Raw genomic sequence first — 13,448 nt, forward strand, 5'->3', positions numbered from 1 at the left:
ACCCGCCCCCCGCGGGGCCCCGCCCCTCGGCGGCGGCCTAATAGCCTCAGAGCATGCGCGGCCGGGCGCCACGCGCCGGAAGCTCGGGCGCTGCGAGGCGGCCAGAGGCCACGCACGCGCGCCTGCGCTGCGGGTGAGCGGGCAGCCCCAGGAGCGGGCCCGGCTGCGCGTGCGCGCCCGGCCGGCCGCCCGGCGGGCGGCGAAAGGGAGGCGGCGGCTGCCGGCAGGCCCGCAAGGCACGAGGCCCGGCGCGCGAGACCCCAGGGTCAGGTAAAACCCGGTTGCTGCTGCCCCTGCCCCCCTCCCCTTCCTCCCTACCCCGTCCTTTCCCGCCCCTTCCTCATTCTTCAACCCCTCCCCCCTTTTAAAATCGAATTCGTTTCTATTTCTTCTTCAGGGGGGCCCAATCTCCCTTTCGAGGGGCGCAGCAGGCGCGGCGGGGGCCCCTCGCACCGCGTCACGCACCTTCTGCATCCCCGCAGCCCCTTCCCCCTTGGAGAAGACTCTCCTTAGAGGCCCGGGCCGACTTTTCTTTCCTATCCCGCCCCGCCCCCGAGGCCCCAACTGCCCCCTCACAGCTCCCCAGCTCGCGCCGCGGGCCCTACCCGACCTCCGCACTTTCTGCATGTCGGCCTTGCATTCGCCCTCTGCTTTCTAGGCCCCTGGTGCTAAAATCTCCTTTCCTTCTGAAGAGACCCCCTCCCTTTAGGGGACCCAGATTTGTTTCCTTTTAGGATCTTGCAGCAAAACCAAAAAGCCCTCCCAGACTCCTTGATTACGCCCCTCCCGCTCCTTTTAGGAGCTTCCTCTAGCAAAGAAATTATTTTTTCTTTCCCAGATTTCTCCTGCATTGAGGATCACTTTCCAGCAAAAATTCTTTCTTCCCACCAAGAGTCCCCCTGTTTGGAAGATCGTTCCACTGATAACCAACCAGCTCAGTCCTTCCATTTTCTCTCTCGTCTAATATTTATTTTTCCAGCCGCCTTCCCCAACTCTCCATCGAAAACCCCTTTTCCTCACCAGTTCCACCCCTATTAGGCTCCTCCCAGCAAAGCTCTCCAGGTTCCTTCCCAAGGGAGGAAAAATACGGAAAGAAAGAAGATAACTCCTCTAACAACAAAATCCCTTTTCCTACCTAGGTCTCCCCAGTTCAGTACTGCTTTCTTCTTTCTTCCCAAAATTGCCAATCTCCCCCAGTTTTACACCTGTGCCCTTGCTTTGGCGACCCAAGTTCTGATTGCCCCTGCCTTTCCACCACCTGCTTTCAGGGCAAAAGAAGTTGGATGAGTGTCCCGAATTGATTACCCAGCATTCCAGGAGGAAATATCTAATGGTCTGTCACCTGAACCCCCTTCACTGTGCGACCTAAACTGGGCCCTCCTGTTCCCTCGAGGTTCTTTCATTCACTCGCACTTCTCCTGGTGAGTTTCCTCCCTTTGCATTTGTCTGAGGACATCCACTTTGTCAGATGGATTCCTTTCTTTCGCAGAAGGGTTTCTCATCAATGCAAGGGTCTCTGTACCAATGGTGAAACCATTAGAAGTTGCTGCTTTGGGAGGTCAGATGAGGGAAAGGGTTATTTATCGTACACGTTGACTGCTCTGTAGGAATGCAGACATTTATTAGATTGGTGTATGTTTTATCATTTATTGCAAAGAAACCCTTTTTTTCCCTCTAGCTCAGCAACTTAGATACCTGCAGGGGATGGGCAGGTAAAGGCCCAGACTGGCAAACCTAAGATTGTGTTCCCCATCTAAGCGATGCCAGCCAGTGGAAATGGCCAAGTGGAAATGTCGGGGCAGTGTTGCCAGAACTTTTACTTTCTTTTTTTTTTTTTTTCCAGAAGAAACCAGAACACTATCTTTATGTGAAGCTTTTTGATCTTTAAATGTTGACAACCAATTTAATAAGTATTTAAAGACCTTTATTTAAATATTTAATATATTTATTAAAATTATTAAATTTTAAATTATTAAAGTATTTAAATATAAGTATTTAAAGACCTTATTAAAGACCACACCAAGGTGTGGGAGCTTGCAAAACACGTTACTGGCCACCAGTTTGGAATTTTGGGTTTAGGTTAGACACATATACACACCTATTTGGGCCCATGCGTCCGTGCTGGACTTTTTCTCTTCTCAGACTTTTTTATGTTAGGACCCCTTTACACTTAAAAATTATTGAAGACCTCAGGGTATTTTTGTGCATGTGAACTGTATCTGCTGATATTTGCTGTATTAAAAGTTTAAACATAAATTTTTAAAAATTAATTCATTTAAAAATAGCAATAGTAAACCCATTATATATTAACATAATTGACATTTTAATTAAAAAACTATATTTCAGAAGATAAAAAATTTAGCAAGAATAGTGACATGGTTTTGGGGGGTGCTGCGTTCGGTCTTTGTTGCTGTGCGCAGGCTTTTCTCTAGTTATGGTGAGCGGGGGCTGCTCTTCATTGCAGTGAACAGGCTTCTCATTGCAGTGGCTTCTCTTGTTGCAGAGCACGGGCTCTAGGCACATGGGCTTCAGTAGTTGTGGTTCACGGGTTTAGTTGCTCTGCGGCATGTGAGATCTTCCCGTACCAGGGCTCGAACCTGTGTCCCCTGCATTGTTAGGCAGATTCTTAACCACTGTGCCACCAGGGAAGTCCCGTTTTACATTTTTAGAGTGATCTGGAGTCTTATATCTGCTTCTGCATTCAGCCTTTTGAGATAAGTCCTGTAGCCCCTGGAAAGTTTCACTGAATGGGAAGGGCAGATAACATCTAAATATTGTTATGAAAATAATTTTGACCTCAGAGACTCTGTGAAAGACTCTCGAGGACCCCGGGGGTCCTCTCATTGTCCTCACTACGAAAGTGTCTATTCTAGATTTTAACGATTGTCTGCATTTTCTGGTAGGAAGAGCTTGTGGAGTGAGAAACTTTGATGTCTCTTTTCCTCGTTTAGTTAATTCTATGTAAGAAGTCTCTCTGGCAAGTGCAGTCATAGCCTTCTGATTCCTCTATGTCGTTCTGTTTTCCAGCATAAGCTTTATATCTGCTTTTTAAATGAGCGATCAAAGGAAATGAGTGAAACTTACGGTTAAAATTATATATTGGTTCCATGGCTAGAGGAGGAGTTTTCCTTGGTTGTTCAACTGAAGAATGTAAGTGCAGAGTATAGGGCAGGAATCCCAGCGTCAAGCGTGGAATCACAGCACAGTGAGTGGTTAAGGGTGAGGGCTTTGAAGTCAGACTTCCCAGGGTTGAATGCTAAGCTTGATTTGGGACAAGTTACTTAACTTGTGTGGACTTTATTCACCTCATCCATAAAATAGGGTCAATAATACAGTTTATGCCTCAAAGGGATGTTGTTGGAATTAAATGAAGTGATATATAAGTGATTGCAGTGATGCTTGAAACATGATAACGCTTTGGTAAATGTGTGCTGCTATTCTTAGTATTATGATGGTGGTTATTATGGGGGCCAGGCCGGAAGGTAAGTGGGGACTGTGGGACCTGGAGGCCATTGCCCCATCCAGAGATGGCCGTTGTCCCTCACTCTATCCTATTATTTATTACCTATCCGGGAATATCAAATCTAATCATTTTCAAGAGAAGCCAGAAAGTCATATCTCTAGGTGTAATCTCCCCATTAAAAAAAAATGTTGGTGGCTGATCCAATTTTTATTTATTTTTTATTTTTGGGGTATTCAGGCAATCTGATCCAATTTTTTTTTCTTTTCTTTTTTTTTTGATCCAATTTTTAAAAACACTGTGTAGGTTAAACAAAAGAAGCCTGTAGTTTACAACAATGTTTGGAGTGGGAAAATAAGGAAAGAATTGGCATCGGCGGGGTGAAAGCTGCAAGTCTCTCCTACCTCCCAGCTCCCAACAACCTGATGTTACTGAGACATGATCACTGTCTCCCTGGTAACACTGATGCACAGAGAGGAAGAGAAGGTGGCTCTTGGTGGGGAGGGGGAGGTGGCAAAGCTGACACACCAACAGGTTAGGGCTGCTCAAAGAGGAAGAGAGGTGGCCCAATGGAATCCTGTCACTCATAAGGAAAGGGATGCTGAGAGCCTTCTTTGATCAGAGTTCTGTGACCAGCAAGATGCTATAAGAAGTATAGACACATAAGGTAGAGTCAAAGTCATCCTAGAGCTTATAGTCCGGGGGAAAATAGAAGAACCTGAAAGATAATTAAATTTTGAAGCCATTCAGGATGAGTGTTACATGGATTTTCAGACAAGTGCTTATCAGAGTTCAGAGGAGGGGGAAATAATCTCAGACTTAGTTATGTTGGGAGTATTCTCTGCAGTAGAGGGGGCGTTTCGGTCTTATTTGGAAGCGTTTCATTTGGTAAAGCCGAGTGAAGAGAAGGTGGTCAAGGGCAACGGCACAAATCAGTGTCATAAATTCAGATGTCTCGAGGGGCTGGGCAGGGCATATAGATGAGCGGTATGGCCAGGTGTGAGAGGTTAGGGAGTGGTGAGGACTGTGGCAAACTGGAGAGTGCATGCTGTGTCTAAAGGCAGCTGTGGCTTCTCAGCTCCAGCCAGTTGTTGCTTTGTGGACTCAGTGTTGACAGAGCATCAGATATTTTTCCCCAGGTTTTTAACTAGAATTTGGATAACCTTATTTTCAATGCAGTGTCCCAGGTGGTAGCCACAAGCCATTTGTAGCTAACTTAATTAAAATTAAATAAAATAAAGAACTTAGTTTGTCAGTTGCACTAGCTGCATTTCTAGCTGCTCATTAACTGCATGTGCTGAGTGGCTGTCATTGGACAATGCAGATTTAGAACATTTCCAGCAGCTCAGAAAGTTCTTTTGGACAGTGATACTCTGTCCAAAGAAACTCTGACAGATTTTTCAACTTGGTAACTAATTGAAAAATATTGAAATTTACTGCAGGCTGAGTAAAACATTTTTATAGAACAGGTAGATATTGAAATTGTTCTCTCCCTTCCGTCCAAACAAGGCCTCAGTAAATATTATTTACCTAATTGTGGATTTATGGCTGCGGTCTAGAATCTATGGTGGGTTACTTTCCCACGAGGTTGTAGCATTTCACAGGAGAATCTCTTTCTCCTCCTACCCCACCAGTCGTGGAATGATAGGCCTTTTTATTATTTTTATTTTTATTTATTTTATTTTATTATTTTGCAGTACGCAGGCCTCTCACCGCTGTGGCCTCTTCCGTTGCGGAGCACAGGCTCGGGACGCACAGGCTCAGCGGCCATGGCTCATGTGCCCAGCCGCTCCGTGGCATGTGGGATCCTCCCGGACTGGGGCACGAACCCGTGTCCCCTGCCTCGGCAGGCGGACTGTCAACCACTGTGCCACCAGGGAAGCCTCGATAGGCCTTCTTCAAAAGAAAAAAAAAATAAAATTGCTTTGGATCCTCAGTGTTGACTTAAACTGTTTTAAAAACTATTAAACAAGGCCTAAATGATGCTAAAATGAGGCACAAGTTCCTAAAGCTTACAGCTCTCGTGCCACCATAAAGCCAAAGTCAATTTGCCAATCAAATAGAAACAAAGCAACCAAACTAATGTAACTCAAATTACAAACATTAATTTAATGAGAGGGCTGCTATTTTGCTGGAATTTAACGGCTTCCTTGAAACAAATACTTTGCAGACTGCCACACCGGGCCCTTTTGGGTTTAACAGGCCCTGTGGTATCTCAGATCTCCCATCCCTTTTTCAGTTTGAACTGCAGCAAAACCTCCACTTGTACCATGATGTCCACTGGCTTTAGTTGAGCCCAAAAGCATTATCATGAGCTCAATCCACCTCTATCCTCTTCTCATTAGCCTGCAGCAATTAAAGTAGTCCTAGTCAGCGTTAGTGGCATTAGTGCAATCACAAACAAACCCCGGGCATTGAAACCAAATGGTAGTATTACTGGGTTACAAAGTGGTAATCCAATAATCCAGATATACAGATTTTCTTGTTCAGATTGTTCTCAAAACAAAAGCACAAAATTACAAAATTCTTGTAAAGAGTAGTTGGACGCTTGGGAATGTCTCCTACAGGGACTACAGGGACTAGCGGGGAGCTCTGTGCATAGAAGGTGCTAAAACTTGTTGAATTGAATTTATCTGTTGACAGAACAAGAGCAAGTTCAGTACTGGTTGAGCGGGGGGTGGGGGGGTTGCTTTACTATCTGGAAAAGGATGTAAATGTCAAAGCCCAGCCTTTGGACTTCTGGCGTGCCTGCCTGAGGTTGTAAGCGGACCAGTTTGTTCTATGGACTGTAGGAGTATGTTGGAAGGAAGGCGATTTCGGCATTGGGGAAATCCCGAGACATAATCCTGTGTTCCACCCCGCCCCCACTGGCACCTTTTGTGTTTTCTAGTATAATTGGTGCAGTGCAGTCTACAGATTAATTTATAGGGAATCAGTATTGTGCAGTGGGTAAGAACACAAGCTCTAAAGTCAAGATATCTGGGTTTGGGCTTCCCTGGTGGCGCAGTGGTTGAGCGTCCGCCTGCCGATGCAGGGGACACGGGTTCGTGCCCCTGTCCGGGAAGATCCCACATGCCGTGGAGTGTCTGGGCCCGTGAGCCATGGCCGCTGAGCCTGTGCGTCCAGAGCCTGTGCTCCGCAACGGGAGAGGCCACAACAGTGAGAGGCCCGCGTACCGCCAAAAAATATATATACAAAAAAAAATAATAATCTGGGTTTAAGATCTGGTTCAACTACCTGTTAGTTGTGTGACTGTGGACAAATGATTTACCCTCTCAGAGTCCCTTTTCTTCTCTGCAAAGTGGGAGTAATGATAGAACCGACCTCGGGGTCGTTGTGAGGGGTGAGTGAATTAAGGCCCGAAGAGCACTTGGTGTGCTACCTGACAAGGAGAAAACGCTTACAGTTTTACTTTATAAGATGTTGCTTTATGTTCCTTTTAAGTAATGCTTTATGTTTTTTATTATGTGCTTGTTTTTATAGTCGGGAGGTGAAGGAGATGGGTTCTTTTCCCCTTGGAGTGCTGGGAACACTTTAGAGCAGCACTGTAGAAGAAACTTTGGAATTGGCAGAGAGAAATTCACTTTGCCTTAAAATATAAACTTCTGTCATCCACATTCCCTTGTCTGCAATTTAGAATTCCCAGAAGCTCTGAAAATGCTGAGGTGGCTCAGACCTCTTTGTGGCCACACCTGAGCTCACATATTGCTCGTTCCTGTCTTTATTTATTCTGTTTACTCTGAGCTGTCAGGGTTTCAATGCAGAAAGAATGATTTGGTCACCAGGTGCTGCCCTGGACCCACTGGCGGTTACTTACAGTGTGGCGTATGCATTGATTTACCTTTCTGAATCCCTCAGATTGTGAATTCTGAAACTCACTTGGGTCCCGGAGTTCTGGTACAGGATTTCAGACCTGCACTGAACTTTAATTTGAGCCCCCTCAGTAGGCTACTTAACACAGACACACAGGTGGACACATAATGTGACACTCAGACGTTACACTTGCAGCTAGTCTATTCCATTGCAACATGAAAGGTTTAAAAACAGTCGAAACCTATGGCCTAGGAAACTAGCCCAAACTCCAGTTATTCTAGGATCCACTCGATTTATCAGTGAGTCGTCAAGCGTTTATTAAATGTCTCGCTATGGACAGAATTACGCGTGATAGCCCAGAATGGAAACAACCCGAATACTCATCAGCAGATGAATGGATGAAGAAAATGTGTTCTATCCACACAGTGGAATAGTGTTCATCCATAAAAGGGAATAAAGTGATGATATGTGCCCCAAGGGGGGGATCAAACTCGAAAATGCTATGCTTAGTGAAAGCAGCCAGACAGAAAAGGCTGCATATTGTTTGATGCCATTTATGTGAAATGGATGGCCCTCTCCATACTTTGCATACGTCATAACTTTTTGTTGAAAAACTGGACGTTTTGAATATTATAATATGGTACCTCTGGGAATCAGATTCTCCCCCGCACCTCCACCCCAGGCTTTGCTGTTGTCCAGTGTGGGTTCTAATTGTTTGTTCGTTTAGTGACTTCTCTAGGCTATTTTTAGAAAGACTGTATTTTTTGTCACGCGTGGTCAGTGAAGTCTCTCTTCTGAGATTTGACAGAGATTTCCTTAAGTGTCCAAAGAGACATTTGACAGAGATTCCCTTAAATGTTCAAAGCAAAACAAACAAACCCCACATCAGACAACTCACAGTCTCTGCAGTTGACTTCTGGGTGAGTGTTGGGACAGGCCTTCAACATTCAGCAGGCAGCTTACAGCTTACATCGGGTCTTCATTGCTGTGCGCAGGCTTTCTCTAGTTGCGGCGAGCGGGGGCTACTCTTCATTGCGGTGCACGGGCTTCTCATTGCGGTGGCTTCTCTTGTTGCGGAGCGTGGGCTCCAGGCACGCGGGCTTCAGTAGTTGTGGCACGTGGGCTCAGTAGTTGTGGCGCACGGGCTTAGTTGCCCCGCGACATGTGAGATCTTCCCGGACCAGGGATCGAACCCGTGTCCCCTGCAGCGGCAGGAGGACTCCTAACCACTGCGCCACCAGGGAAGTCCAATAGCTCTTTGCTTTTTATTGCTGGATAATATCCCATTATATGATGTACCGCAGTTCGTTTATCCATTCTTCTGTTGAGAGACATCTTGGTTGCTTCCAGTTTTTGGCAGTTATGAATAAAGCTGCTATAAACATTTGTATGGACATAAGTTTTCAGCTTATTGGGATGGATACCTAGAAGTGCGATGGCTGGATGGTATGGTAAGGCCCTGTTTATGTTTAGCTTTGTAAGAAACTGCCAGTGTGGAGCCCTTTCAGAGCCCTTGTTCCCCAAAGCATCTCACTCTCCAGCTTTTCTCCCTGGCTTTCAGTGCTGTCTGTTGTCGGCCTCAGTTAATATCCTTTGCCCCAGGCTGCAGTGACTGGTTGACTGCCTTGAATGTTTTTGACAAATGCCTTCTCCATGGCCACTCTCTGCTCTGAGCAAATTCTGAGTTAGACACAACTCAGAAGACAACTCCCAAAGGCAACACCTTTTCATTAGACCTTCAGAAGCTATTTGACAGGTCAGGACAGACAGCCTCAGTTCTTTGAGAACAAGGTTCTGTCTGCTCCCTCCCACACCAGGAACCCACAAGAGAAGGGGGGTGCTGTCTTCAGAATCACTGCTGAGTTGGAGAGTGGGGGAGCAGGAGTGGTTCATTCACCTTTCTCTTGATAAGTGTTTGCTTGGTTGCTGTAAACCTTACTATTTTCCACAGTTCAGACAAGGTAGATTGTTTTCACTGTTTCTATGCTGGCATGGGTGGGAAGTTTTTAAATTAGTAATTCAAGCTTTTTACCCTTATAGGTCTTTTCAGATAGTCTGTTTCCTCGAGTCAGTTTTGGTAATTTATATCTTTCTAGAAATCTGTCCGTTTTTCTCTGAGTTGCCTAATTTGTTGGCATGCAGTTGTTTATAGTATTCCTTTACAATCCTTTTAATTTTGTAAGATCATGAGTGATGTCCCTTCTTTAATTTCTGATTTTAATATTTTGACTCTTTTCTCTCTTTTTCTTTTTAGGATCAATTCTACTAGTTTACATGTTACATAGTTTATTCCTTTTGTCTGGCGGTTACGGTTAGATTCTTTGAGTGTGAATACTTAAAGTATGAAGTTAATCTTCATCTTTCTTTTTGTTTTTACTAAATGATTCAAAACCTGTGGTAGTGTTTGAGCCAAAGTCTACAAGGTACAGTCTTATGCCTTGTCTGGAAAAGTCTGTGTAGACTCTTGAATACTGGTTTTCCTGTGCATTGAGTTCTGCGCTGACTCCTGCCTTTCCTCAGTCTGCAGGTGGTGGGAGTCCTTGTCTTCTAGCCTCGTTTCTGTTGAGAAGTTGTAAATGATCTGCCTGGTCTTCCTGGTAGTCTTTAGGGTTTTCTCTTGGTCTTTAGGGTTCTGCAGTTCTGCTTGTGTGTCGAGGAGTGAATTCAATTTTTTTTTGTCCTGCTCTGGCCTTGCAGTGCTTGTTCATGATTAACCATATACCTTCAAGAATCATATCTTTAAGTCTGGAGCCCTGTGTTTCCGCAGTTCTGGAAATCCCTCCGCCATCCTGAGGTACCATGTCTTCTCCATCCTCTCCTCTTCCGTTTCAGGACCCCTTTAGGCATATGTTGGGCTTTTGCATTTGCTTCTTCATTTGTATTTTCCATTTGTTTCTCTCTCTGCACTGAATTCTGGGGGAGAATTATCTTCAGATTGCTCTGCCCGTTCGTTATTTGTCTCTTCAGCACTGTTTATCTGCTGTTTAACCCTCCCAGTGAGTTTTAAATTTAAAAGTCTTTCATTTCTAGAAGTTTCATTTGTTTCTTTTAAAAAAGTCCTTGCCCCTTGTGTCTTCTTCTTTTCTCTGCTAGGTTTTGTTGTCTCTCGTCCTGTTTTTAACTAGTTCTTGTGATGCTTTTCAAGGCTTGTGTGCGGTGTTTTTCTTTCATTTATTTAGTTTTCCTGTGGATGGCTTGGCTCTTCCAGGGTCCCAGGTCTCCCTTGCCTGTGAACTCAAGTCCCTGTTTCCTTTTCCATGTGTTTGTTACAACCTCAGGTCCCAGCCTCCAGGGTAGTGCCCTTTAAGAGAAATATAATATGAGCCACGTATATAATTTAAAATTTGCAAATAGCCACATTAAAAAATAAAGAGGTAGATGAAATTAATTTTAATAACATTACATTTAAGCCAGTAGATCCGAAATATTATCATTTCAACATGTAATCAATATGAAAATGAATTATTTGGGGTACTAAGTCTTCCAAATCCAGTGTATTTGACACTCACAGCAGGTCTCAATTCGGGGCCACATTTCAAGTGTGTCATCACCACATGTGACTGGTGGCCACCATATTGGATGACAGTTCCAGGCCCTGTATTGGAGTCTGACTTTCCCCTTGGGCCAACTTGTGCTCGCACCTGTGGCTTTGAGTTTCCTCATTGTTGCTGGCACTTGGGGTCTTACCTGTCTCTTGAGCTTGACTCTGTATTAAAAATGGTCTTTTCTCATATCTCTATGTGTTTATAGTTGGAGAAAGAGGTCAGTTTAGTCCACCATGTTGACAAAATCCTTTCATTTATTCCTTACAACAATCTTTTTTTTTCTTCTTCTTCTTTTTTAAAAATTTTTATAGGGGTATAGTTGATTTACAATGTTGTGTTAGTTTCAGGTGTACAGCAAAGTGAATCAGTTATACATATACATATATCAACTCTTTTTTGAGATTCGTTTCCCATATAGGCCATTACAGAGTATTGAGTAGAGTTACCTGTACTATACAGTAGGTTCTTATTAGTTATCTGTTTTATATATAGTAGTGTGTATGTCAATCCCAATCTCACAATTTATCCCTTCCCCCCACCATCCCCTGGTAAACATAAATTTGTTTTCTACATCCATGACTCTACTTCCGTTTTATAAATAAGTTCATTTGTATCCCCGTTTTTTTAGATTCCACATATAAGTGATATCATATGATATTTGTCTTTCTGTGTCTGACTTACTTCACTCAGTATGACAATCTCTAGGTCCATCCATGTTGCTGCAAATGGCATTAGTTTGTTCTCTTTTATTGCTGAGCAATATTGCATTGTATATATGTACCACATCTTCTTTATCCATTCCTCTGTTGATGGACATTTCGGTTGCTTTTTCCTTACAACACTCTTATGATGGAGGTACTCTTACGCTCAGTTTACAGATGAGGAAACTAGGGCTCATGGACCTTAAGTGACTTGCCCAAGGTCATGTGGCTGTTAAGTGGCCGAGAACAAACCCCCATACAGGTCTGTTTGAATTCCAAGTCCACGCTCTATCCACCACGTGTGTTGCCATCTCATAATTGTGATTCCTCCTCGTTCATTCTCAGGAAATAAACACCACCAAGAGCTCTCTCCTCCCTGACTCCGTACACAGCCTTGCTTGTCTAGAGAGTAGCTGTTGGCTGAGACCTGGTAGTGGAGAGCCATGGACCAGTGCAGCCTGGGGGACAAGGGCACCCTTCCATCCGAGATGCACCTCCCTTCGTTTCCCGAGAGCCAGGCGCTCAAATGCGGCGACACCCTCAACCGGGATCTGGGGCCTGGCTCACGAGACCTGCTGTACGACGGCCTGAGCCACTTGGACCTGGACCCCAGCCTCCTGATGCCTGACGCGCCCAGCGAGATGCTGGAGGACAACTTGGATGCCCTGTCCGTGTATTCAGGGAAGGACAGTGACTCCATGAAGCCGCTGGTGGAGTATGCAGATCCGGAATCTCAGACTGCCTTACAATAATACCCACTCTGCTTTCCCCCCAGAGTGCCAGCAGTAAGAAGCAAAAGAAGAAATGAAAGTAAAAGCACTTTGCAGGCTGGGAAGCACTGGACAGATGGTAGTGATTTTTACCAATACTGTTAGAATACCTTCCCACAGCCCATTGATGCAGTTCTAAGTCTTTCTCTTCCGCAGCGGAGGAGCAAAGGGAGAACTAGTGGAACAGTCAGAGACGTTGGTTACATCACCTTTTGGTTTACCTTCAGACTTCCGCCATAGGATAAATTTGATTTTTGTTTTTAACCCACTTCATGGGTTCTTGGGTAAGTTGCTTAGAGCTCCTTCGTATTTATAATCACACCACACGCATGGAAGGCCACATCCGGAACAGCCCTGCAGAACAAATGTCAATGTTAATTGGGATCAGCAGCTCAAGAACTGTCCTGCATACTCGCTAGAATGAAAGACTGCCGAGGCCCGCACTCCACACAATGTAGACAAGCCGTTAGCCTTGTCCCCGTGTTGGAACCATGGCTAAATGTGAAATCCTAGAAACCAAGGCCATCCTTGGTATTGCAGGTGCTGGGCCAGGCCTGGTTACAGTAATTAAGGTTCTCAACCTGAACCACAGAAATTACCTAAAAATGCTGCTAGGGTGAGTACGTGTGCGTTTTGCTGGGCAGAGAAACTGTGATATTTCACCAGATTTTCATATGGGCCTGTGCCCCCCAGTGAATGTTACAAAGCATTAATCTAGTTCAATTTTTCCTCATTTGTTTTAAACTTGAGGATTTTTTTTTTTGGTTACCTTATTAAAAAAAATCCACTGAACGTTAAATTTTAACTCTTTACACTTCTCTAACTTAAATTCAGATTCATACAAATGGATATGCTTATATATTTTAATTAGAAAGTGATATATATTTATATAGAAAAGTTAGAAAATAAAGAAAAGTAATAACAATTAAAATCCCCACCATGGCTCCCACACGTGGATTTTTTAAAAACGTAGGTGAGGCCACTAGGGTACACATGGTTTTGCAGAGATGTATTAAGTGTCTAATTCATTTGAAGTTTCTAAAACTTAGTGAGTCTGCTTTCTTACATGAAGGTAGACTATTCGGTGGTCATTGTAATGGTTATTCCATTGTATTGTCGGACCATATTCTTGCCTGATAGACTGTTAGAGTGGATCTGT

This window comes from Mesoplodon bidens (genome assembly GCF_964165515.1).
Source record: "Mesoplodon bidens genome assembly, chromosome: 18".
Classification (NCBI taxonomy): domain Eukaryota; kingdom Metazoa; phylum Chordata; class Mammalia; order Artiodactyla; family Ziphiidae; genus Mesoplodon; species Mesoplodon bidens.